This window comes from Falco punctatus (genome assembly GCF_963210335.1).
Source record: "Falco punctatus genome assembly, chromosome: 8".
NCBI classification, from domain to species: Eukaryota; Metazoa; Chordata; class Aves; order Falconiformes; family Falconidae; genus Falco; species Falco punctatus.
In genome coordinates this window covers 22,589,194-22,616,390 of record NC_137588.1, presented here as the reverse complement: position 1 = coordinate 22,616,390, position 27,197 = coordinate 22,589,194, and the positions used below count along the sequence as shown (strand labels likewise).

Sequence of the window (27,197 nt, the reverse complement as noted above, 5' to 3'; positions counted from 1 at the left end):
AAATCATTATAGCCAGATTTTAAAATTATTCATTTCTGACACAAGATACTATGCAAATTGCTGTTGTTTCCCAGAATTTCCTTGAAATTGTACTGATTATACTATGCCATATTCAATAAAAATGTGACAACCCTAAAGACGGGCTAAAGCTTTTACTTCCCACCCCTCCCATCATTGATACTTTCTTTAAAATAATGAAAACTTCCTGTGATTACCTGGAAAACCGAGGACAATCAGTCTAAGGCTGCCTGTCTCTTTCCTTGTGACTTGCTTTCCTGTGTCTAAATACTTCAGCAAACATTCAAGATCACACAAGAAAGGCTCAACAGAATAAACTAACAGGGTGTCAGTCCTGACAGCAATCACCCTGCTACCGTTTCACATTAGATTCTCAGAGCCATTTTTAGCACAGTCTATTTTCCTTTGTACTTTGTATTAACACATTGGCCAAGCCTGAAAAATGCCACAGAAAGGCAGGTGCACTTCAAGAATGCAACACTAACATCAGGCAATGTAGCTCAGGAGTTTGACACCGTAACCACAAATCAGCATTTCTGGAATAAGTACAATTGAACAGGTTTTCAGCAGTGATAGCAAACACCAACCCATTTGCAAATACTGCAGAATAAGCAACAACAGCTTCTTCAAAGCAGGGATGAAGGACAGGTGGGTTGAACAGACAGCTCAATCCCAGGTAAATTTGTTTAGTGGAAATCTTTCAAGCACATACCTCAGACAAGCAGCAGAGAAGAAATCCATTTTAGAAAAGACGCTGAAAGAGCCTGATGTCCGCCTGGCAAATTTCTTGTGCTGTTTGAAAAAGCAAGACGGTTCAGATTATGAACCGAGTTATATCTACAGCATTACAACCAGTCCTGATCAGTGTGTAAATGAAAGTAAGAGCTTCTAGCAGTGCACCTGATCAGAAAGACTAAGGATAGAAAGAGAGAGAGAGAGAGTGTGTGTGTGTGTGTGTGTGTGTGTGTGAGAGAGAGAGAGGGAGAAAGAGAAAAGAGGAGGGAGTTCTTCCTTTGGTAAACCTCAAATATGTGTGAAGCATTTAGCCTTAAGGCAAAGCTTCTCTATGGGAAGGAAAACTGTTCACTCCTGCAATGCCAGGATTTTGACGACACCATTTCTTGCTTTAGTCCTCAATATGTTTTCCATGTGAAGGAACAACATGACCTCTGTTAACTTCTAAACAGTTCAGGGGAAAAATCTTGACTAATTTAAACACCACCACCCCATCTCCCTCCCCCGCAGCCAAAAAAACTGGCAAACACCCAAAAATATAAGGCCAGTTAAATCCATCTTGTAACAAAATGCTGTGCTGCCAAAAAGACCTGACTGCAGCTTTCAAACCATTTTTAACAACACCAAAATTGGATTTTCTTCTTAATGATATACTTAATAATAACTACAAAGCAAGCATTCAGGAATGATAAAAAAAAAAGAAAAAAATAAGGGGGGGGGGGGGGCATGCAGATAGCTCACATAAATGAACTCAGGTTTTGAATTAAACATCCAGATGGCTTACCTGATAAAATGTGAATTTCAGATGTATTATGAGGAAAACAAAAATAAAAAACCCAAGAGAGGATGATGATGAAATGCTTGAATTGCTCTCTAATAAAGTTGTTCAGCTTCACAGTTCGAAAAGGTTACCAAGTATTTATAAATTGCTGCATTCTCATTGGAGGGAAAAAAAAAAAAAAAAAAAAAAAAAAAAAAAGACCTCTGCAGTATCCTTTCTGCTTCGTTGTCGGTCTCCTGTTCTGAGGCTTGCTCTGTTACCTAATACAAATCAGCAAATAGCAGGGGAAAAAAAGCAGAAAAAAAAAAAAAAGAAAAAACCCGGGGGGATTGGAAGAGGATGAAGAGACACAGAGGAGGGTGAAGAAAGAAAAAAGGAGGGGGGGTGTGGGGTGTAAAATACCAAGCTATCACCTTAAAGGACAGCCCCATCTACCGGCAAAAGAAATGAACCAGCTGTAAAAGATTCCTCGACAAGATTTTCTGACTTAAACGACCCTGAAAATCTACAGCCCCGTTTTCCTTCAGCAAGGAACAAAAGGCATGGGTTGCACTGCAAAGTAGACTTCTTTATCTAGTGTTAAACGAGTAAAATTTTTCATTAATTTTCTTTTCTGTTAAGTATTTGTCTCTGAAACATGAGAAGGAAATAGTGAGGGTGGTCTATTAGGAAGGCACCAGAAACCTTTCCAGGTTTTCCAGGCATGCCACAACTACACGCTACCTGTCCTCTGTCCCGATTCACACCTCCCCACTGAGCAGTGGTGGTAGGTTCGACATCTTCAGTCATGGGTCTCAATCACAAAAAAACCCACAAAACAAACCATCCACCAAAAGGTTCCTGTGCCAGAGTCATGTGCCGTGTCCATCTCTCACAGACTGCATTGCCACTCACTCAGCCTGGCACACCACTGCCACGTCACAGCTATACGTTCCTGCATGCTCAGATGACAGCTGCGCAGCCAAATCTGGAACCTAGACAAAAATATGCCTTTTTTTTAAAAAAAAAAAAAAATAAAAAATCAGACTGCTAAGTAACAGTAACTGCTAATGCAACAAACTCAGCTGCACTGGATCAGCCTCAGCCTGAGCTGAATCAGACGGCAGTATGTATTTCTCGTTTTGCTTCCTTGCATGTGGAACTGGGATGGCCATCAGCAAATGCTTCTACAGACCCTAGTGCCAGCCATGCTGGAGGGGGTGGGTAGGGTAGGAAAGGAAGGGGGCAGTGACTGGGAAGGCAAGAGGTGCACAGAAGATGGTCCAAAAATAATACTGCATTTCTTTCATTGTGTAATACAATTTTGGCATGTAAAGACAGAAGAAAATAAACCTAATTCACACCTGTATGTAATAAGGCTGTCACCTATAACAGATATTTCACACGTTAACCTGCAATTCAGTGACCCCAGGCAGCTCTAATGAATTTGATCCCCTAGAGTAAATTCCAGTATTGCTCTGATATGTCCTTTATTAATATTCCTACATCACGAGGTTCTGACTGCTTAAATTTTGCTGGAATCCAAGCTATGTGAAGCTGAATTTCTTCACCTTATGTGGTGGCCTGACAAGCTTGGCCCTTTACAACAAGAATTTGGAATGGCTCAGTATAATACCTAATTTTCAAGCATTTATCAATACAGAATATTATGAACAGTTGTTCTAACAAAGAAATCTAATCTCACAGATTTTAAAATATTTTCTCTGCAATATTAAAGTGATTAAAACAACACAGCAAGCAACCTTATGACACTAAATATTAGGTTAAAACACATCATAATATATCCAAATAGTAATACTCAATTGCTGACATACAAAGGGCCAGACCAAGCTGGAATCAGCCACACGACCTAGGTCCTTTGTGCCTGAGCACTGATTTAGAAATACTTCACATGCGTTCATGTTTCACTGCTGCCATGATCACAAGTTTTGAATTTTGCTTTTCTGATGGCACTACTGGTGGGTTGCTAAATAGCTCAGGCAGGTGCCCACTACCCAAAGAAGTTCGATTCTATGACCTTGAGGCAGAAAGATGTATAAACTATTACCTTATTATTATCAGCTTGTAACATACTCTCCAGCTGTTTGATTCTTATTTAGATATAATTGTAAAAGATGAGGTGTTTTGGTTTTTTTCAGACATTTGCAAAGTTCTTTGGTGTCATGAAGAGCATTTGCAGGTGACAAATTACTTTGTAGTGCTAGTAACACCTCTGACAGAATCATCCTTAAAATTTTAAATACTAACCAGATGATTAGATACTATTACTGATGCCAATTGATCATTCCTAGAAATCTTTCTGTTTGGAGGATATTTCTGGAAATTATAAATTGCCTGGTGTTTATAAATACAGATTTATCACTAGGTTAAGAAGCAGAATATTTACTCCTCAGCTTGAAGTTTTAATATGAGTTCCTCCACTCTTCGCTACAGTTTCAGCATGTTTGACATTTTAGGGGCATAGCTCCTTTAAAATGTTGCATTTTGAAATGAAATAAATACCACAAAAAAACCCCAACCAACCAAACAAAAAACAACCCTACTATAATCTAGGAACCGGCACAGATTAAACAATAAAAAGCAGGCAGCAAAAAGGCTTTGAGATACCACAGGTGCCTTCAGTTTTAGTCCTGAACGTAACACTGGACACAGGAAATTTCCCCCAGCTTAAACATAATTTTAATGTATTATGAAAGCATATGGTTCTCAATAAATGTCCTTCTTTAATCGTCAATAGTGGTTCAGCATGGGTTATTTAATATAATCACTGTCTTTTAGAAATCTCCAAGTATCATTAACAGACTACTGAAATCTTTTTCTAAAGCTACATTTCTCATGACTCGGGTGTCACTGGTCATGCTGGTATAACCAGGTGCTCAAGTTCAGCTCCACCAGCTTACAGTGTCAGGAAAATTGATATGGTTTGTGGTTATCTTAACAAGCACCTTTGGTGGCTCCTTGAACCAGACTGTCATCTGATATGGGGTTTGAGAGGAGACTATCAGCACAATAGCTAGTTCTTTGCAACTGCTAAAAGCTAAATCCCTTGAGTTCTTAGATTTTTAATATTTTAAACTTATACACTGCATCACAATTGCAGAAAGCAAAAAAGGTAGAGATTTCTCAATCACAGCTGCTTCAACACTAAGATAAATGGAAAATCAGTAAATAAAACATAGTCTTCCTTCCCTTTCCCCACCAAAATTGAACTTTCCTTTTTTATTGTCTCTAAACAAATATGACACTGCTAACAGCAGTAAAATAATTTTTAAAATCAAGCAAACTTAGGATACTCATTGCATTTAATTCAGAAATTTTTGACCACTTCTTCCTGCAGGTATGGTGACAACTTTTCCTGTCCTAATTACCTGAGAAACAATCAACTTTAGGCCTGGACTGAAGCAACCATCCAAGGGACCCGAAGGAGAACACCTCCATGCTCTGCACAGCAGGGACACAGTTGCCAGGCAAACTTCATTTGCAGCCTCGAGCTTGCAGTCTTGCAGATTTCAGATTCTGCACACCTGGTAACTTTGCATTAATGGAGATTTGTGGTTTGCTTGCCCTCATACCAGTTTTCATCAGTCCTAATCTTGGCCCTGCCTTAGGAACACTGTGCAAATTTTTAAAAGCACTGGTGAAGAACAGCCTGGTAAGTGTTCGGCTTAAGTGCTACAAACTTCCCACCCTCAGTGATCACCATGCACTGGGAGATTCTGGATTTCTTCAACACATGAAAGGATTCATATGGAAGTCCTTCTCTGGTGATCCTCTGCAGCACAGCTGCCTTTCTGAAAGGGACCTATAATGAACTCTAGATGAATAAAAAGAGAATGTAGCTCTTTTTGTCACTTTTCAGCATGTGTGCTGCAAACATTACAGTTCTGATTGTGCAGAACTGTAGAAACTCGAGAAACCTTTAAAATTAACCTTAGAAGCTTCGATGTTTAGCCATGGCAGTAAACCATGCACGCAACAATGTGGGAGACTGTGTTCAACATACACAATTAGTAGTGTTAAGAGAGAGAGATATTTAATGATGGTGTCTGAGATACATGTTATTTATCAAAACATTAAGAATTCTCCCTTGATTCTTTACAGTATCTCTTTCTAGTGTTTTAGGAATGAATTCTGTGAATTGCAATGGGTGTGGGAGTAAGGGACTAATTAATCTTATATATAAAGAATGAGCCACTCCAGATCCTCCATGGAGAAGCAGGTAAACATGATAATCCAGGAGGCTTTTTCTCTTTCTCAACCTGTGAATCAATTGTACTGCAGTCACAGAAGATCTATACAAGCAGTTAAGGATGGAAAACCATCATCATGGAGAACCAGGACCTAGAAAAATGACATGGACTGTAGCAATACAGAACAGAAGATTGTGCCCAACCTTTTCACGGAAAAGTGAGGAAAACCTTTGAATAAAAAGAACAGTAATTTTTTGCACAAGAACAGAGTGCATCTGCCAGCATCTAAACCAGTATCTTCAGAACAGATACAGCCCATTTCTACAGCAATAGATTTTCGTCACATCTGTAAGCTTTTGGTGTACTAAATGCAAATAAAAGTTGGCAGTTCTGGACAGAGAAAGATCTGCATTTGTGAGCCCAAACTTACCTGGAAAGCTTGTGAATTATACTGTTACAGTCTTACATTTAGATGTTACATGAGATAAACTAAACCACAGGTGTTTGTAGTCTTTCTTTTTCAATTTGGCACTAACTTAGCATATGGCTGTCATCACAATGTATAATTAACTATGATGTATATTAACGAAATTAAAATGGGCAGATAAAATTTGAGATATAAATATCTTTACAGAAAATAATAGTCTAATGTATACAACCTATACTTTGCTTACATTATGGGTTACAAAACCTACAAAAACAATGGTCTCACCATTTTTTATGCTAAACACATTATTCTAAAATAATTTCATTCACACACTTTCATATGGTTTCCATGCTCCTCAGTTTTAGTGACATTTCCATGACTACGAAGACAGCACAGAAAGTCCCTTGCAGGACAGAAAACTCTACTACTGTGCAGAAAAGTTAACAGAAAAGTTTGTCAGAAACTCAAGCTGCATATTGCGATGTGAGGGAATACACAGAATATTGAAGGCAAGCTACTGATGTAGCTGTGGATTGGACAATTCCAGTAAACCACAGGAAAATACTAGGAGGAGGCACTGACCACTGATGGTTCATATGCTGCATTGTACTGGGTTCAACACATAACTTACAGCTTAGATTCAATTTCTCAAACCCAGAATATAGGATATACAAATACACATAGGAAACACCATTTCCTAACCCTTCATATCCTACTGAAGCATCTGCAGCTTGCTATGCTTAGAAGTAGTGTGTGCCCTGCTATGAGCCATGATGCAAAAAATAGAAATAGTACTTCCAGAAAACCACAATACATTTAAAGACAGTAAGTCTTTTTCTTTTTCTTCTTTTTTTTTTTCTTCTAATTGAATAGGTAGGTTATTAATACTCCTTAAGCCTGTAAGAAAATACCTCAAGCACCCACACTTGAAATGGGACAGAACACAGTGTGCTCATATATAATAGCATAACTATTTCAGAACACTTCAGGCAGAAAGAAACAAAGAATCTGAAGTACATCATTACAATAATGTGTGGTACCTAGAAGTTTTGTTCTAAGTACTTATACTATGCTATTATTTTAAGAGTTTGTTTGCAAGGCATACTTTTGTATTTTGAAGTATAGAATGTCTATAAAATATTACACAATGTAATAGACTGCACTGCAACAGAGATGTTTTCAAGATACCAAAAATGAGCTACATTCTCTTGACCCTAATTTCTTTCACAATGTAATTAACGAAGGCACCAGCCTGGTGTTTCTATTAAATCACAGCATAGATCTACATGACTGCCATTAAAAAAAAAAAAAAAAAAGTAATTTAGTAACTGGTAAGGTAGGACCACGATGAAGAGACAACTGACTGCTTGGTAGTTCTTTTCCAGAGAAAGAGAGCTTTAAAGATAATAAGAAAATGACAAAATGATTGACCTCACCTAGAAACAAGTGCTGAAATTAAATTCTATCAGTTATTTCTAGAACAATGCAAAGAACCACTAGTTTTGGGGGGAGGGGGGGACGGACGACACACCAAATTTAAAGGATTTCAACTTCACATCAAAATTAGTTTTACTCGGATACTAATACATAATCTTATGTTAATATCTAACTTAATTTTGATTTAAGAAAGGGACCTTAGTATTTATTCTTAGAGTAAGCAGTTACCTATAGGACTTGAAAATTTAGTAAATGTCATATTTTCAATAGGCAATAATTTTTCCTTTTTTAATTTTCTCTTTTGGCACTCATTAACATAATTTAATACAAACATCACTATTTTTAAGTAAAATTAAATTTTTGGTAGCAAGCTGTTAAGTATAACTCATTGATACAATTCTGACCAAAGTTTATCTCAGGTATTTTTACTATAAATTCCCCTATGTTTTGGAATTCATTACAGCATCTTAAATTTGTATTATTTAATACTTACAAATTGCTAACTCCCATGCAGTGCGTACGACAGTGCCACAAAAGAAAAAAGTTGCTGTCCAAGGTGCTGTACATAAACACGACTTTTCAAATTAGTCTCTCAAATGCAGGAAAAATATTGTCAAATTTATTGTGTAGCAATTGTCCCTGGCAAGCAAGCTAGCCTTGTTGAAATTCCCTACATGATACTGCAGTATCCGTGTTATGCTCTTACTTTCCAGGGCCTCGTCTGCTGCATTCCAGTATAATCAGCTGTTCCAGCACCTGATAATGTCCAGTATGTATAATTCATTTAAGGGAAAACCTGTTCTATGTTGCATTACAGACTCATTTTCAGCAGGGTGTAAATAGAAAAAAATTCTTTGAATTCTACATGGTGCATGGAAAAAACCTACCCTCTAACATAAATCTAGCTAACAAGTACTGCTCTGGCATTCTGCAGAGCAGTCACTAAATGTAATTTCATCTGCAGTATTCACTTTATATATTTCAGAAGCATACAGATTTATGCATTCATGCAGTAAATAGCAAACCACATCCTGGATTTAATTGCTACTTCAAAAAACTAAACAAACTGTGCTAGAAAATGAAATAACTTCCCCCCTCCCCCCCCCCCCCCCCCTTTTGTTTTGTTTAATAAAAGAAACATGTCTGTAATTTGCAAGGCTAAAACAATGCAACAGCCAGGAACTGCAGCAAACCTCTCAGAGCTAATAGCTCTATCCAGTAATGCTTTCCCACACCACCTTCAAGCAAATGGATTTCATTCACTGATTAATCAGTCAAATTAACAATAATCCCCACACGGTTAGAAAAGATGCTTGTTAAACAAAGCCAATTTATGATTTATTTATTTGTAAAGTGTCTTAAAGCTGAGATGCCTAGAAGAACTACTACTCTGTGAATTCAATCATGCTGACAGAGCTGGTTTCACCTAGCAAATTCTCTCTGCAATTCACAGCATGGCTGACAGCTATCTGCATGGAAAAACAGCACAGTAATCACGTAAATCATGCAAAAACATTTACCCAAAAGAGGTGGCAAAGATCAGGATCCAGCTTGCAGACCCCATGAAGCATGAAGCTGAGGGAGCAATCCACTGGCTTGCTCAGGCCGGCAGTGTCTCTCCTACACTTGACCTAGACTGCCTTACATAATGAGGAATCAGTGCTGTATCCTGCGTGGAGGAGCAAGCTGAATGTCATCACTGGCAGAAGTAGGGAGAACTGGCAGCAGGCAGGCTGGTAGTTAGCATGGAGATCACGAAGTCTGCTTTCCCTGAGTGTTCTGGGAGAAAACACAAGAGCAGCTCAGAAATGCTGGTGTCATTCCTCCCCTGGAACGAATGAGCGGAAGGAGCGAGGGTGTTACGAGCGTGAGGCAGACAAGCAAGTGCTCAAGCTGCAGCTGTACCTACCGCCAAGGTAGCAGAGTCCCTGTCACACTGTGTCCAGAGGACTGAGTAGCTATAACTAATAGGAGAGCAACAGCAAGGCAAATTAAGGAATGAGACACACAGGCTGCTTCTGCATACACTTGTCTATGTGTTACTCGTTGTGGTGAGTAGAAGTAAAGCAACGGTATAAGATAAAATAATGGGAATAATTTCCAGGGGGAAATGCAATTTCCTTAAATAAATCTTACTGCATGCAAGTTAGATGATGGGGAAATAACCATTTGTTACCTGTTTTGCGTGGTGTTACAGGGGTTAAAGTGCTTGCATTACAGAGATTTTGGTATTTTCAAGAAAACAATGGGTTAGATGCATTCCTCGTTGTGAAGATGTTTACAGTCATTTCTGGTATTTCCTCATTACTTTTTGGAGAGAAGCTCTGGGGTATTTCTGATGTTATTACTGTTTGGGTCATATCAGCACTTCCTCTGAGAAGAAACAAGTATCCAGGCTCAGCAAGCAGTTAGAAACCTAGACAACCTTCTTGTTAAAAAAAAAAAAGAAAAGGAGCTTTATATTAATTAAAATCACTGCATATAACTTGTATTCCATATTTTATTTCATTTGAATACTTGCGTAGTAAGTAAAGAACCTTAAATACTGATAATGCATATACAAATTATCCTTGAAAAAGGATTTTGGGTGATATATTTTCTCTTTACAACTGAAGGCAAAGGTTTTACTAAGATGGGGCACCTTAAGTTTTCCAGTTATATTTGAGACAGCTTGATTAGGCGTGATCAAGAGTAATTGCAATTGGACACAAATTCTAATGTTATAGATCAACATCATTTGATAATGAATATAGTAAGTAAGAGATAAGGAAAGTATCATTTAACAATATTTAATGTTCCATTTTATGAAAGTACTGCTATATTTCATGGTCCTTATTCTTTAAATTAAATGGCTTTGGGTGAGTGAGTGAAATAATGGACATAATTTTGAATACAGCTCTGAAACTTGCCAAGTTGAAATCCTAGGCAGCATTAAATAGATGAGGAAAGAGAGCTCAGCAACAACATTGCAGCAACATCAAGAGACAGGTCACTAAACTTAATGAAAGTTTTAGTATCAATATGGAACACTGGCTGGGTTTTACAGAAGTCAGCGTAAGTACAGGGACCATTGTACTTAGTTATGCCCTTAGCAGAGTAAACATTATTTGAGCTCTGATCTCAACTCGGAAAATCAAGGTGAAGATGGAAGGGATAAATATAATCCAATTTTTGATCACAAAATCTATTTAAATTATTATTTATCTTTTACAAATAAGCATACAAGGACTTTTCTAACAAATTTGATCAGGTTAAAAGAAAATATACTTGAGTGTCACTTTTTTAAAATATATGCTTTCTTAGTCTCTTGTTGAAGGTTTTTTTTTTCTTTATTGAGAATGAAAAAGAAAAAAGGAAAGATCAGAAGTATTTGGTAGAAGAGCTAGATCACTAATAACTCTGGTTATACTAGCTGTAGGTCTAAAGTATAATGTGGAAACCAAAAAAAAAAAAATTAAAAAAAAATGCAAGGGAAATATCATTTGAGTACAACATTTTAAACAATTATTGCTGTACTTCAAATCAGTAACTTTTTATCCAATTAGAGAAATTTATTTATACCACATCAGCAAATAATATTAAAAATATCTTTGTCCATTAATTCTGTCACATATTGGTGTTGGCTGTTAATGAGAAGCCCCTATTTTTAATTTATTCATAAACTTTATATAATTTATACATACCATCCTCTACTTTTTGGTGTTTCAAGTGTAAATAAGAGTACTTGCTTACAAGAAAACTATTTACATACTGGAACCAGGTTAATAGAGCTGAAAATATCATGACCTGTAATAGGCTATAAGAGCATACAATGATTAATTAAGGTGCAAAAGTTTGGCAATTCTGTTGATCACGGCACTCAAACCAGCAAAGCAGCCAAACTACTCATCTAAGGCCAGCTCAGATGCCTCCACAGCCATGGCACAGTTAATACATCACCAGTACAATCTGCCTACAGATAACCAAATTTGACTGCATCATATAGAAAATAAATAAAGTTTACCTAGAAACTATAGGCAAATCAAGCCAATGCACAAAAACTGAGTAGAAAATGCTACCTAAATGAACAGAATGGCAAACTTGACTGTCAGCATTGCAAAGGCAATGTGCACTTTGCTTGATGTTACAGTTCAGGCAAACTTGTCTAAGCTTGATACAGCTGATTCTGTCTTTGGGCAAAATGATAAACTAGATAGTGCTTCAAATCTTTCCCAGCCTTCTTTTCTATGATACAGCCTATATATACTGTATGTCCAATTGCAGAATAATGACTGTCTTGTTATACTCCTTTGTCTTGAGGATAAGTAAATACAAAACAATAAATTGTAAACATTGTTATTGTCATTCAGAATATGTCTGCAAGCCATAGTTTTTATTTGGAGTGTAAAAACTGTTCACTTCTCTCAGGAATTAGCCAAGTTGTTCTTCCACTGAGCCACAAAAGTTTTTTATTTACAATAGTTCTTATAAGCATTTTTGCTGTAGATGAACTTGGTCTGATCTGCTGGCAAGTCAAGACTATCTCAACACAAATTCATATAGAAATTGCTGATATGTAGGACTCTCAGTGGAAGAGTTTCTGTAACCAGCTGCACTGATAATGTGAGTAGTAGAGTCTAATGCCTGATAGTGGTAAGAAGACAAGTCAAGTTTATATCACTCTCAAATACCAAATTGGTTATTCTGATGCCCCAGCAATTAGAAAGATTTCTGCCAAAGTAAATAAAATAAATGCAGGTTAAAAAAAAAAATCTTCTAAAAATTGTATTCTTTGGCAAATGACTGTAGAACAAAGCTGCTGATTGGAAATAACAAGAATGGGCTAGACTACCCCTCACATAAGGATGGAGATGAAAATATCAACGTTTGAGAGTTTAATGTGAGGAGTACAAAACAATCTAGACTCTTCTGCTTTTGCTATACCTGTCTTATGAAGATAGTACTGGAGATGTTTTACAGAAGACTGTAAGCCTAGGAAACAAGTTCTGGAATTCTTTTATGGAAAATTTGGCAGTAGAAGTTAACAGTGCTTATTGCTAAATTATCCTTACTGGCTGGGTTTATGTCCACAAAGTTCTTTCTATTCCATGCTGAAATGAAGGAAACAGTATCTCATAGACATTACTCCTGCCAACAACCTTGAGTAAACAGGATGATTTTTATTTTTTTTTTTAGACACCTTGCTCTTAAGATGCCTTGCGCATAAATAAATCATTACTTGAGGTTTGCTCATACTAAGATAGATCCCATTTGGGATCTGATGAAACATTAAAATGCTCCAGTATCACTGACTGGAGAGACGTCTACAATATCTTGAGGTGCAGGTTTTTGGTTTTTTCCATCCTTCTCTGACCTTGCTTTCTTTTCCCAAAATAAATTCTCCTTTGTGCTCCTGAACAACTTTCACAAGTGATTCATACTAAAATGTGTAAATAGTGGCTCAAAGTCTTCAGAAACCAAAACCCAATACCAAATGGAACCCTGCATTCAGACCCAATATCACATGCTCCTATAAATAGGCTGTGTGTGTGTGCACATATGAGTTCTTTACACAAGCCTGTCTGAAGGCTTTGACCGTTTCCATGTACGTGCTACTTTGGTTAGCGAAAACAATCAAGGCATACCTCGTATCTTCTTTTTGAAACCAGTAGCAAAGGTTTTTGATTTGTTTCTTTGAGTATTCTCTAACAGCTCAAGACCTAAATTTACCCTACATCTATTTTTTATTATTTGACCCAGTTATGTCACAATGAAGATCACCGGAGGACTAGTCAAAGACGATGATTTTTCTTCTTTAGTTGAGTAGACTTCCTGGAGTGTCTGACTGATGCCAGTATTCAAACAGGCAGAAGTACAATTCTAAATACTCTTTGATTCTTAGATGAGACCTTAACAATCTTGCAACTGCATTGAGGAGCATTTTAAAAAGTAGTAATATTTCCAATCATCTTAAATTGTCTGAGATGTAAGATGTGTCAATGTTTTCAAGCCTCCTTTTCTTGGTGTTCTACAGTTTAGTATTCTACATAGCTACAAGGAAGTCCCTAATTTTCTTCCAAATGATCAAATACTCCAGCAACGACAGATGAACACTGAAATCTCAAATTCAATGCAAACTTCTCAGATATATATCACTAATTTTCTCTTTTTCTACACACATGCAGTTTCTGATATTTAACATTATACTTTATCTTAGCAAATAACAGAAAAATTATAACCCAAATAAGCACAAAAACTTTCTACAACTAACTATGAACACCGAGTAGGTCAAGGTTGCAGTAATCTTAATATTCATTCTTTGACTTCTCTTTGACATCTTTCCCTCTTCAATAAAACTAGCTATGAGAGCCTTTTTCATTCCTTTCCCAGATTTTTTGTAAGATTTATAGGGCTGCCTATTATGCCTCTGAGAGTGCCTATAAACTGATTTCCCAAGCCACTATTTTTGTACTTATCTCACAAAAAAACCCATCTGCTGTTTTGCATATTAATGCTAAAAGAGAATGGCAAAAATAGGAGGAAAGAAAGAAGTTAAAATTAAAAAGCAGTTAATTAAGCATTTGATAAATATGCCTATTTATTTTGAGTAAATGAATGATCGTTATCAACTGAAAATAATCAGTACTGGCAGGCTTTTTGGTTGAATTTTCTTCTGTCAATTACACCAGGATGTTGAATTTAGATTTAAAATTTTCTTACTACCTCCCTAAACTAGTTCTGAGCTGAAAAGCAAGAAATGATGCACACAGTTTTGGAGACTAAGTTGTTTAAGTTGTAAGTTATCCATGAAAACATTTCTAGAAATTGTAGCAGTAGTACCTTGAACTCCAAGCCATGAGTTACTGATGCCTAAGAACATCAGGCAAAACAGATTTATGGTTCAGCATGATAAAAGTACCATTAACACTAAAAGCATAAGGCACGTTTTTGCTTCCCCCCTGCTCCCCCCACCCCCTCCTAAATATCCCACAGCATGCGTCATTTCTGATACTGATTCAACACAGACACAAAACTGCCTAACACAAAATCTTGAAAGACCTACTGCAATGAACAAGTTCACTAGTCATCCCCTCTAGCAACACAATGATACAATCAGTACTGACTTCTACCTAAAAGGGATAAATTAATCACTGCAATTTGATTCTGAATCCAAGTAGCTTATTTTTGTCTTTCCTCAGTTGACATGGGATATGGACCTATCAAACAAACTATATTTAGCCATCACTAGGTTTTGATCTCTTTTCAATTATTTGAAATGTCTTTACTTCTAGAAAAGAAAAAAAGATTCAGATTTGGTTATTTATAGAAAAGTTATACTTCCTGTATTTTGTTTTGCCAAAAATTTTAGAAATATACTTAATAACTGCAGGGTACCAAAGGTGTGGGTAACCTGTTAAATGCTTTCAAAACATCGATTTTGTTACCAAAGAAAATGTTCCGGCTCCTAGATTCTCTTCCTCTTATTTCCACACTTTGAATGCTTCCAGGAAATGACACAGATTCTCTTTGGTCTCTTGCTTTTCTTCCCAAGAGGCTCATAGTCACTTGGGCAGAGATTACAATGTAAGAGGTCACAATTGCCTAAAAAAGAAGCCTGTCTCTCTGGCAACTTTCCAGGTCTCCAGGATCTGTAGCTGTTTTCCATAGAGGACTTACTGAGCAGTAATCAAAGCTTTTCAGGCTATGTGTTCCACATCCAAACTTTGGACTTGCACACTATAAGCACACCGAGGCAAAAGACCGTACAGCCTCCACACTGTCTGGAGAGCTGTATGTGGAAGATGCACAGGTGCCTAGGTCAGAGCGCACTTCTGTCTTCAGTTCTCCTCTGCCAACCCAAAGATAAAGACTAGTAAGAACGAGACAAGTCTTTCAGATCAGTACCTTTGACCTAAACATGGAACCTGCATTCAGTACTGAGAGACACAGTGGTCCAACATGCCAGCTCTTCCAAATCTTTGTAAGTTGAGGGTAGTCCCTTGCAGAACAGGAGGTTTCAGGATGCTGTCAGTTACAGTCTGCAGCTCCCAGGTTCTGAGGTTCTCCAGTTCAGTCCTTGGCTGACTGATAGGCCATGTACTATTTATTTATATCGCAAGATATATACTTGCCAACACTATTTATATACATAATGAAAGAAAATTCTTTGCTTCAACAGGTTTTCATTTTTGTTGGAAGCTGTGGCAACATGGCCTTGAGAAAGACATGTCTCTACTCTGCATTCTTCAGTCACCTACAGTGCAGTATTGGGATGTCCATGACAGTCCCGTCAGAGACCATGTTCCTCCCAGATCCAGTATATTATGTCAACTTTAAATCATTGCCTTGCAAAAATGCAGATTTTGGTCTCCTTGTATCTAAAGGTGGCCTTGCAAAGGCAAGCAAGCAAGGCAAATATGGCTGTCCTCTTGCCTAAGAACAACTGGCTGAAGCCACCTGAAAGCTCCAGGTTTGAAGTCATTTGAGAAAGAGAGACCTGTCTCTCACAAGACTTGTAAGGATTCCTGTGGTACTCAAACAGAAACATTAATAGGACTTTCTGCCTATAACCACAGCTCTGCCATTTTGAACCTTCCTCCAGGTTTTCTGTTTTGGTTCACTGGCTTCCTGGAAACAGTGGGCTTTCCACTGAGCTTTCCACACACCCTCTACAAGACTAAGAGAGCAGGATCAAATAATCTTTTTTTTTTTTTTTTTTTTTTTTTTCCTTTTTAACACAGGACTTCTGTGAAGACACTAACTATATAATTGCTGCTCCCCTAACCTTAAGCCTAAGCAGGGTTACTCGATTGTAGGGCTATACTGATACTTTCCTTCTACACGTTCTGCCCCACATTTTGTTACTCCAAGTCTGCTAGAGTAGTCATGTAAGTCTAGAATTGGAACAGGATGTTACAATGTGCTGTTGCTGAGAGCTAATCTTAAGCATTTTCAGTAGCAATATAGAAATAAATGCTAATCCCTGATGACTTTACACAGTTGCAGCCACTTTCAAACACGGAAGAATTTTAAGCAAAATAGTAGGAAAATATAAGCAACACCCTTTCTTAGAACTTCAGGCATCATGGGCTAGAATGCTTAGTCTGAGCTTCATTCCACTAGAATTAGCTCAGCTACTCCTCTAATGAAACCATGATTTATTTATTTTGACTCAAATAAGGAGATTTAATAACTGGGTGACAGAGGGCACAGGATGAAGAGACAGAAATGCTGCAAATGCTGCTACGGGCAAGTGACTGCTACGTGAAATGTATCGACACCCTGCGCTGTGGAAGACAGGAAGTGAAAAGCCCTTCAAAACCTTCCTCTGCTGATCTGAACATTAGCCCCAAGCTCGACACCCACTTTAAAGTTGAGTTCATGAGGAAGACAGAGCTGCCTCACTCCCACTAGTCCTTCAGACTGCAAGTATATTCCAAAAACTATCTAATCCCCAATGGCTAATTTATCCCACCTCAAAGAAATTCGGAGAAAAAAAGAATAAACAGAATACAGCTGACAAATTTATGCATCAGGGAGAAGTTGTTTCATGACATCTAAAGGACATAATTTGATTATAATAACATTAAAGCAGAATTGTTCCTATTAGTCAGAGGAAAAGACTCTTTTAAAATGGAGGGAAAAGAGTAACTGCTAAATTAACAGATTCCAAGATGGAAGCAAACAGTTTATATTTGATTTGCTCTGAATCTGAATTAAAGGCCCAGACCAGTTCTATGTTCACTGTGTTTTGTATCAGCTGTTCAAACACTTATTTACAATAAACTGCATTTTACAAGGTGAACTCACCTACTATCAACTGCTGGTTGTTAGGTAATATCACTCCATTTTCAGACCTGCTGACAGCGTAATATCTTCAGCAGTCATGTGCCTCTTAATTTTCTCTTCAGCAAGTTCATAAGCTGAGTTCCTTAAGCCTGGTTTAAATCTCAGTTTAAATCTCTTAAGATTGGTTTAAAGCCAGTCCTCCAAAACACATTTGTGGCTCTCCCACAATCCATGAATAGAATTTCAAAATCTTTCCTGAACAAAAGGCAGAATATCCTAAAGAAATCTCATCAGTGCAACATGTCCCAACTCATACCACACTCACGTCCCTGCTTCTGCTCACTGCTCCCCATTCTAGTTGTCACAGGACCAAGCTGGGCTTCTTTGCAGGACCGCTCACTCTGAGGTGGTTTTGGCTTTTAACTCTTTCATTCTTGTTTCATTTGAAAATGAACCTTCTTATCCTATATTTTCAAGTCCCAATTGCTGTACCATGCATTTGACTATATTTGAATATGTTGTTTTCAACTCAAATTTTTAAACAAGACTACCCAGCTTGCCCTGAAAGAGCAACCGTGTAAACCTTGTTCTTTTTTCATGTCCTCTGCAAACTTCGCTACCAAAAACCTTACAGTATCATTTGCATAACTGACAAGAGTACTAATTACACCAAATTAAAAAAAAAATATTCATAGAGGATCCTTCCTAGAAATAATACCACTCAGTTACATTTCCCCATTAGTAATGTTTTAAAATCTATTAGCCAAGGTTGTCCCCCACCTAATATATGTGTTTAGTGAACGTGTGATATTTAGTTCCTTTAAAAAAAAACCAAAACCAACCAACAACTATGCATCTACATTTGCCTTTTAAAATAGATCTATGGTCTTTTCAAAAAAAGGAGTAACTTGACAAGATTTATCTTTGTCCTGGTTACCATGATTACCACTTTAGCCTCTAAATTTTTGTTGCTCAGGTCTAAAAATCTTCACTATTTTACTTGGAATTGACATCCATGTAACTAATCAATAGTTCTTCAAAATGTCATTTCTAGTGTTTATAGATTTGGAGTAAGATTGGCAGTCCTCCAGTGTTCTGAATGTCACATTCTCTGAGGCTTGCTCTTAGTTGTGCTAATAATAATAAGGAATATTACTATTGTTCATCAAGTCTTCACTGGTTAATCTCATATATTTCAATTTTTGATATACAGTAATAAAATGGAGTCCATGGCTGATATGTCAACACACAGCATTCAGAATACCAAAGATAAAAGTACGTATTGTTTCTCTCCTTTTCTTCTTATTCGTGCTAATGATGCGTTGCTTATCCTTTGTTCTGCTATTTCAGTAAAATGCAATCTACCCTTCACTCACAAGGATTACTGTTAGTGCTGTTGAATACTGAGTGTGTATTCACATGTTTACCTGTGGACCCTACTGAAAATTCTTACAAAATACTTTGAGGGTCTGAAACCTTCTTTTAATATAATTTGAGCACATATCTTTATAGAGAAAAAACTTTTTGGGGTCACATTACTGCCTGTACTCACTGCATGCCACCCCATTAGGAATCGTATAACTGCCTTAAGTGATATGTGGTAGTTTCTTAAGATGACAATAGGAGGAAAGTATTTTCTGTACATTTAGCAATATTTTAACTGAGATTTGAAATGGGAAATAAGGAGCAGCAACAAGCCTGTGTAAGTCATAACATGGTTAAGACATGACTCTTGATAACTTGGAGTTAAATGATTCCCTGCCCTCCCAGTTGTACTTGTGTTGCTATTTTGTTAACAGTTCAATTTTAAAAATTTGCATTACAAATAATTTTTTAACAGAAGAGTTCTTTTCTGATCCTTCTGCGTGAAGAAAATATACAAAGGTATTGTCCTGGATGTATTACAAATGCTGGGATACTAAATGTTTTGGACAATGCCACCATAAGATATAGATGGTGAAGTTCGTCAGTGCAACTGAATTATAACTGAAGCACTTTTTGGTGCATTCCAGGAGTTGCAGAAGAGCAGCAAGTTGGTTTTCTTTTAATTCCCTCACATCCAACACACAACCAACAGAACAAAAATGCCAAAAAAATGTTGGTAAAACTACTCACAGCAGCCTAACAGGCAGTCTTCTTTCCTAATTGGCATCTCACTACAAAGCACAGTACCTGTAACAATTTAGAATGCGTAAGTAATGTTCACCTTGATTCAAACGCCTCTCTGCCTTGCTTTGCATACTTTGTATTCAACAGGAGCCTGAAGTCTCAGAATCATCAGTTTCTTTGGCTAGGAATAGCCACTAGAACGCATTAAGCTTGTGGAACTTTTCCAAGATTCCTTCAGCATACTCCCGCAATAGCTTCCTCCTGTTCCCAAATATCTTTGCAGTCTATCTGATATAAATATATAATTATTAGAGAAAGAGGATTCACACGGTCTCTGGATGAATGGTGAATAACAGACAACAATGCAGGGTTTTGTGGCACTGAGAATTCATCATCTATACGGGTTGGGATTTCTTGCCTGCAGAGACAAGGAGCTCTGCATAGCTATTGTGTGCCAAGAGCTATTGATACGAAATTTTTTATTGAACAGAAACAGGAGGGAGTTGAAATAATTATAGATGTATAATGCATCAATCTCCCAAAGGATCTTAAGCTTGTAATAATAACTAGAAAAATAACTACCAAAGATGATTTAGATAATTTTCCACCAAAATCCTGCAAGCAAAGTGCAGAACAAATTATTAAATTTGTGCAAGAAAACAAAATAACAATCTTTAGAAAGATAATAAATCCTTTAGTCTAAACCATTATTTGGCCTACTGAAACACTTACCAGTGGGGAAAAAATATATTCCTCAAGTAAACATTTTTTTTGAAAACCAGAATAAATAGCTGAATAAAATGTAATATATAATACAGTAGAAAATTCTAACATTTGAACCTTAGTGTTGTATTGGCTTTGGTAAATTAAAATTCCTGAGTTTATTATAAAAAAACACCATTGCATAAAACTATGTATGACTCTTCCTATATGGGTGTGGCTCAGCTGTCCTCTGTGCTTTGAAGGTTTTGCTGTTGAAGTGTTAACTGCTCCTTGAGGTATTCCTAGCGTTTACCTGGGTGAAGCTGCCTACTGCTACTGCTGCATTTAGCTTTCTGGATTGCACTTGCAGGCTGAAGTCTGAAGCCATTACAAGCATGATTTTTATATTATTATATTTCCTACAATTTGGCAGAAAAGAGCACAATGTTTTTCAGTAATGAAAGAAGAAAGTAAATTAAATATGCTTACTTGCTTACATTAACAATTATTTTAACCAGTATAGCTGGGCACCTACTGTTTGGGAGCAGACATTCCAAATTGAGCAAATTATTCCTTTTTTTTACAAAGCGTTATCAAATAATAAGCTTTTGCAAAACCTTCCCCGTCCACCCCCCTTGTGACAGGTCACAGCATCTAGATAGGTATTTCTCTTGCTCTGTGCTTAGATGTTACAGTTCAGGATTACAAAGCCTGATTTCCCTGCAGATGTTATATTATAGGAACACAAGGACTGAGGAAGCGTTACTATGACCTTACCTCTTGATGCTTCCTTTCCTGTACCCAAATGATGTGGAGGTAAAACCTGTAAGTCATATCCAGACAACACAGCATAGGAGATATGCTGGGAATGGGAACTCTTTTGATCATGAGAATTAAGAATGGATCAGAAACAGAAATGTTGTGCAGCTGCAACAAAGGCATATGTGTGTGCTTCTGTATAGCACAATCTCTAGAGGAATGAATATATAGATGCTGTGTTATTTACCATAATAACCTCTTCAGCTCTTAAACATGCCTAGTATCTGTATTTCTATTTTCAAGAAGATTGAAGCGTTATATATTGCAGTAATTTGAAAATCAAAGCAAAGGAAGTTTTAGAAGATCTTAGCCTATTTTTATTAAAAATCTCAGTCAGCAAATATAAAGTAATTGGGCTGATGGACCATCATGCCCAAAGTTGTTTTTTCTAACTATTTTGATGTATAAATATCAGTGGTATTTAAAAAAATATTTGCATGTTGGAATGAATCCTAGCCCTGGTTTTACAAATTAACACCTTTTAAAGAATCCAAACCTTTTTCCAGCACTCTGTAGATGTTGATTGCCCTTCAGTGCTCTGTCTAAATGGTTACAACTAAAGTAAGATTCATTCCCCTCACTTCCCATTTTTGGTGCTTAAATAGTATCCAGAATGCTTATTTTTAAAATTGACTACACAGTCAAGAGCTTCAAACATGGAGAATACTTTCAATTATCTCTGTTTCTGTCATTACATTGAAGTTGTCTTTAGTATTCAGTATCTAAGCTAGTTTTGCTTAAATTTTTTGTGTCTGAAATATTGATCCTAGACCTATTATTTTCTTCTGTGGCCTATTCTAATGCACTTTCAGAGTTCAATTGGGGTTTTTTCTTCAGCTGATCATGTCCCATTAGCCACATTTTGAAAGAAGTTATACTTCGATCATCTCGATATTCCTTCTGGCCTATTCGTTAAAACAAATATGAATTTGTCAAGATCCCTTTGGACCATATTTATTGCAAAGTGTATGTTGATGCTTGTGATGCTTTTAGATTATTTAGGATAGATTATTGATATATAAACTTGAATATCTCTCTGTAAAAGGGTCTGAATGTTACAGAAAGAATTGTAATGTCAGTGATGAGTATCTGGTATCCCGAACTGAAAAGTGAAATCACAGTAAGCTGTATGTCAATTTTTCTGAACTGTGCTTACCCAGTTCCAGCTAAGACTGGCATCTGTAGGAATCTTCCATTTAGGAATTTGATGAGTGGATGGTGACTAGGCAGCTCAGACTCAACAGAAAGAATAAGGTACTACAGGGAAAAGATTTAGAACAGAATACACGGAGTATCTGCGTGGCTAAAACTTATCTGAAGATGCCCTAAGTTCCTATATACTGAACAGGAGGAAGCTGAGCAGCTCCAAATGCTCACCACCACCCCTCTTAGAAGTCAGTCCCCTGTTTTTGCTGCCAGCACCCCCATAGTCCTGACAAGCTCCAGGCACTGGCTCACCAGGTTAATTGCAGTGGCACCTGTAGGCAGCCAAGCCAGGAGTCTTTGACTCATTTGTTCTGACCTGACACCTCAACTTCTGCCCAGTTAGGAGTCCCCAGACTGACCACTTCCCATTCCCTGCCCGCCCCACCCCCCCTCCATATTTTTTCCCCTCATTATAATCTCCTGTCCAACTAAAACAACTGACTCATTCATAGACCAGCCTACTACAAGTAAAACATATAGGATTCAGAAACTATTGCAGAGATGCTTTGTGTTTGTCAAGATTGGATCACATTTTTTTCTTCTAGCTCTACTTTTTTCAGAATATTTTTATTTTCCTCCTTCTCTGCATGCTTCAGGTCACCCACTTCCTCTTCCCTGCTTTTTTCTGCCATTTTATCCTTTGTTTTTAGTTACAAAATTCCCCCTCATCTACCCACATCTTTACATTTAGCACTTTGTTACTAGTTATGAAGCCTTCCAAAAACTGCTAAGTATAGTTGGGATTTTGGAAGGAGTGGGATAGAGCACGTATAACTGTGGACATAAAACCCCTCAAATCTGCCATGTACTAATTCTTCCCTGAAAGGAAAACACATACAAATAAAATCATACACATTCCATTTATAATATGCAGGGTAGCATACATTTTTCTTTCTTCAAAAGAATGCCACCTTTGCTCAACCTATTAATTCCCCTTTTATTGCCACCCAGCAAAACCATAAAACTTTCTGCCTTATGGAGAAGGGAACAGACCAGTCAGAGGCCCTGCCAATATTATACCTCTCTTGCTATTCAGTATACATCAGCTCCAGCTTGTCTTCCCATCCAGAGATTCATTCTTTCTTCTGCTTAGGATATTAACATGAAATTTTCTATCTTTCAAAAACGATTTGAAACCTCAAATAAAAAATAAGAGCAGTTGGGACCAATTGTTCAGAACAGTAAAATCTGCCACACTGCATATAGCCAAGTGTGCTCTGACAGATCCTTCACTCTGAACCGGGTAATGTGCAAGTCAGTAAAGAAGTGTTACATAACGGGCGCTGAAGCCTGTATCATCTGAGTTTCAGAGAATGTGAACAAACTACAAAAAAAGCTGTATTTGCTGTATAGCAAAAGAATGAGTTGGTTCTGCTTATCTTGTAAAGTAAGCTCCTCCAGGCAGGGACTCTATCTTTGTACTTTTCACAATATCAAGTGTGCTGCAAGCATTTAACAATTAATAATGAATAGTAAGTAAATGCAAAGCTTTTCAGAGATGCCAGTCTGAGAGCTCTGGAGAATTCTCCTGTCTATACAGAGAACAGGCAGAGCAGCAATGCAGACTTGTTTATACTGCCCTGCAATGGCTAATGCATTTCACATAGCTGCTGAATGACTGTCAAATGGTAACTGCTCACAATCACTAAAATCCTAGAAAGACTTAGACTGCTGGATTCATAGTCTAAAGCTGCAATTGGGAGCTGTATCTCATTATCATTCACCAGAATGAAGTAGCATCCTTTATTTTTAATTGGAATAACACTACACCAGTAAATAAAAGTTTTGTTAAGTACACCAAAAATATCGCAAGTAGGTAATAAGTGAGTTAAAAGTAACTTGTTTGCATTTTAGCCCTAGAATTTTTATTTGGCATGTCTTGTCACTTTCTGAAATGCTGAGCAGCATAGGCGTAGTATAACTGGCACTAGGTAGAATTCTTAGGTAATATCTAATCACCCTCTTTTTTCTAAATTTTCATTCTAATTTACTGCTATGAAGAGCTTTTTAAAGAAAACCTGAACAAAGTAGAATACTTCATTCAGTGTTGTACTTACCAGTAATTATTTGGAAGGCAGAATCAGGAGACCAGAGGAACTTCATTATGCTGTGCAGAATTGGAGAAAAAAAAAAAAAAAAAAAAAAAAAAAGAAAGATTTAATCTGAAATTATTTTCCTGTGTCTACGTCATTCCACAGAACAACAGGTTCACCTTTGCATCAGTTGCTTTGTAACTAGTACAACTGCAGCAAAAAAGCTTATCTCTGTTACAGACACCAACATCAAAACACTGACTTTCTCATCAACCACATAATGGAAAAAATGGGAGTAGGGGGTTAGCATTCTATAAAGGTGCTCATCTGTCTGCACTGAGCCTAGGACAGGGCTGGTGTTGAGGCAGGGTTAATAACATCAGTCTGACTGAAACGAACTCCTGCAGACCCGCTCCCACACGTCTGTGTACTCTGAGTGTAAAGGGTTGAGGCACAGAATGGCATCTAGGTCTAACTATATCACCAAATGTTGAAGGCACTTGGCTTGCCTAGACACTGGCTTTTAGGAAAAGATGTTGCACTGCGTGCTACCCCACCACCCCATAGCTATCACTTCTAGAAAACAACCCTTTTTTATAACACAGAAGTCTTTGATTCAGGCTCCCTGGACTTGGCATGCCTCCCTCCCCGTATGGCAGGTAGAAATTAACTCCTTTACAGTTGATTTGCTATACTGGTTTTTAATTGACAATAAAATAACGCTTAAAGTAATGTCTGTCTGCTTTGTTTACAGGCTGATAACTTGACACTTTGCTCACTAATCATGTAGCAACCATAGCAGTGAATGACTTCACCCACTACACCAGCCATCAGCCTGCGGGGTTTTTTCTGCCATTCTTGGCTATTACTCAAGTTACCATGCGCTAGCATTTCATCTGATGGCACATGTAATCAAGTCCTCTAATTCTGCCCTGAAAAAAATCATCAAAATGCAATTATTAGGCACATGTCTACCATTCACCTTGAAATAATAAATTCACAGGCACTATTCTGGCTTAATTGTGCTCCCCTTAACTTTCAAAAATATTGTGACTAAATATTAGCTTTTTTTGGTTTTAATATTGAAGTTCATTATCTGATCTATTTACATTCCGCACTTGGAACTAAACCCACAAAAGCTGGAGTCACTACTAATCTCTGTTCCTGAAAAGGTAGCCAATAGCACTAGCAGGTTTTTTATTATTTCTTACAATAACATAGACACTTTCCTGAATCTGTATAGTGAAGACGACACTGTTTTAGCCAGTTCATACCTCTGGGACTTCATAGTATTAATTTATGCTCATAACCCTCTAAGGAACCAGGAGTTTATTGAATTTCTCAATATTCTCTTCAAAGGCATCAGCAAAATCATTGGATTTCTGAAAACACAAACTGCAAAATGCTGCTGTCCTAACAACACCTGCAAACTGCTGCAGAGCATGCTGGCTGCCTGCTTCAGGAATTTAGCCACCTGCTCAGCAGGCATGCTGCAGAATTAATCCAGTCTCTCTCTATTTCCCGCCCCCCCCCAAATCTTAGTACATTTACTGAGCCTGGCATCCAAGTGACTTACTGTTTTCTATTTTATTACTGTTAATGGATAGACAAGTAAGATCTAATTTTAAAACTTTCAGTCTAATTTTTTTCCATACATAGGAATCTTGGCAGAGAGCCCCAAGATGAGAGAGTATGAGTCTATCAATTCATAGGGGAGTACTGCTTTGATTAAATCATTTAAAGCTAAGAAAAGATATTTTTATTTTCTTATTAGTTTAAAAGACATATGTAATTACTAGATATATGTATAAATTGGTTAATCAATTATTTTCAGATGCATGACTTCGATACTCATATCAGAAATGATGGCTATTCAAAGAAGCGCATTTATGCATATTCTGTATCAAAATATTTATTGCTCAAAAAGCTGACTTGAATTCAATGACTGATAAGGACTTTGAGGGAGGGAGAATTTCTCACAGTTGCTTGCAAATATGAGATAATTGTATCAGGTTGATTTAAAAAATCACCATCTGGGAATCCTTGCATTCAGCTTAGGTACAATCTGCTTCTTGATGGCATGACCCAGGTGGGTAGGTTGAGGCAGCCAAAAGTGATAAAAAGCCATTTGAGGTGGGATAGCAAGAAAAACAACTTATGGGATATTACGTCTTAATATTATTATCTGTCCTGTTAGACATTAAGTTATTAAAAAAATGCAAATCCTTAATTTTTACTCTAAATACCTCAAGAACAATTAGCATTGAAATCAATCAATAAATAAATAATAAAAAAAATCACCTGCATCATAATAAATGAGTACACAGCCTATTTTATAAAAAGTCATGGAGATGTTTTGCTTCACAGGATTTCTGGAATTCAAAGACTTAACTTAAATTGAATAAAAACTCTTTAAAAAAATATATCTCTTCTGATCCCTGGAAAACATGGCTATGGCAAAGATAGTTATGCATGATGCGCTTCCAAGTTATGCAAATCCTGAAGAAGAAATCATATTAATCCTCAGATTCTATGCATTCTTCACTAATTATTTCTTATGCATGCACAAAAGCCAGAAAGAAACCCAACCCAACACTTTTTTTTTAAACTGGAAACAGTGTTTTTTGGAAACTGGAATAACCAGAACAAGCATATCTTAAGAGGTGGCACTACATATAATTTATGGACTGTATTGTAGTCATACTTTTGTCTAATTATTTGTGGCAAGATTGGATAAGGGCTATAAATCCCTCCCAAGAAGGGCTATAAATAATCCAGGTTTAAAAACCATCACTCAGAGGTAACTGAAGTTGATTGGCTACACATCTTTTATTTCTCTTGTGGATAGACAAAATTACTGGCTGATAAATCAGTAGCTACACATGCAGTAGTCTGATTTGGAGGTGACAAATATAGGGACTACTGTGACTAAGATGCTTAAAGAACAAGCAAGCAGTTTTCTCGCTAGACAA

The 27,197-nt window shown here is 37.1% G+C and overlaps 1 protein-coding gene across 2 annotated transcripts in view; it reads right to left on the bottom strand.

The window, feature by feature from the left end:
• The window catches only part of LOC308068439 (sodium channel protein type 1 subunit alpha), a 182,837-nt gene that overhangs the window by 95,101 nt on the left and 60,539 nt on the right, over positions 1–27,197 (bottom strand). The window contains exon 1 of one of the 2 annotated variants that reach the window (XM_080399068.1): positions 731–18,578. The exons of the other annotated variant lie outside the window; for it this stretch is intronic. The gene's annotated coding sequence lies outside the window, so the exon portion shown is untranslated. Of the gene's footprint in view, positions 1–730; positions 18,579–27,197 lie in introns of those variants that run through there. 2 annotated transcript variants of the gene reach the window in all.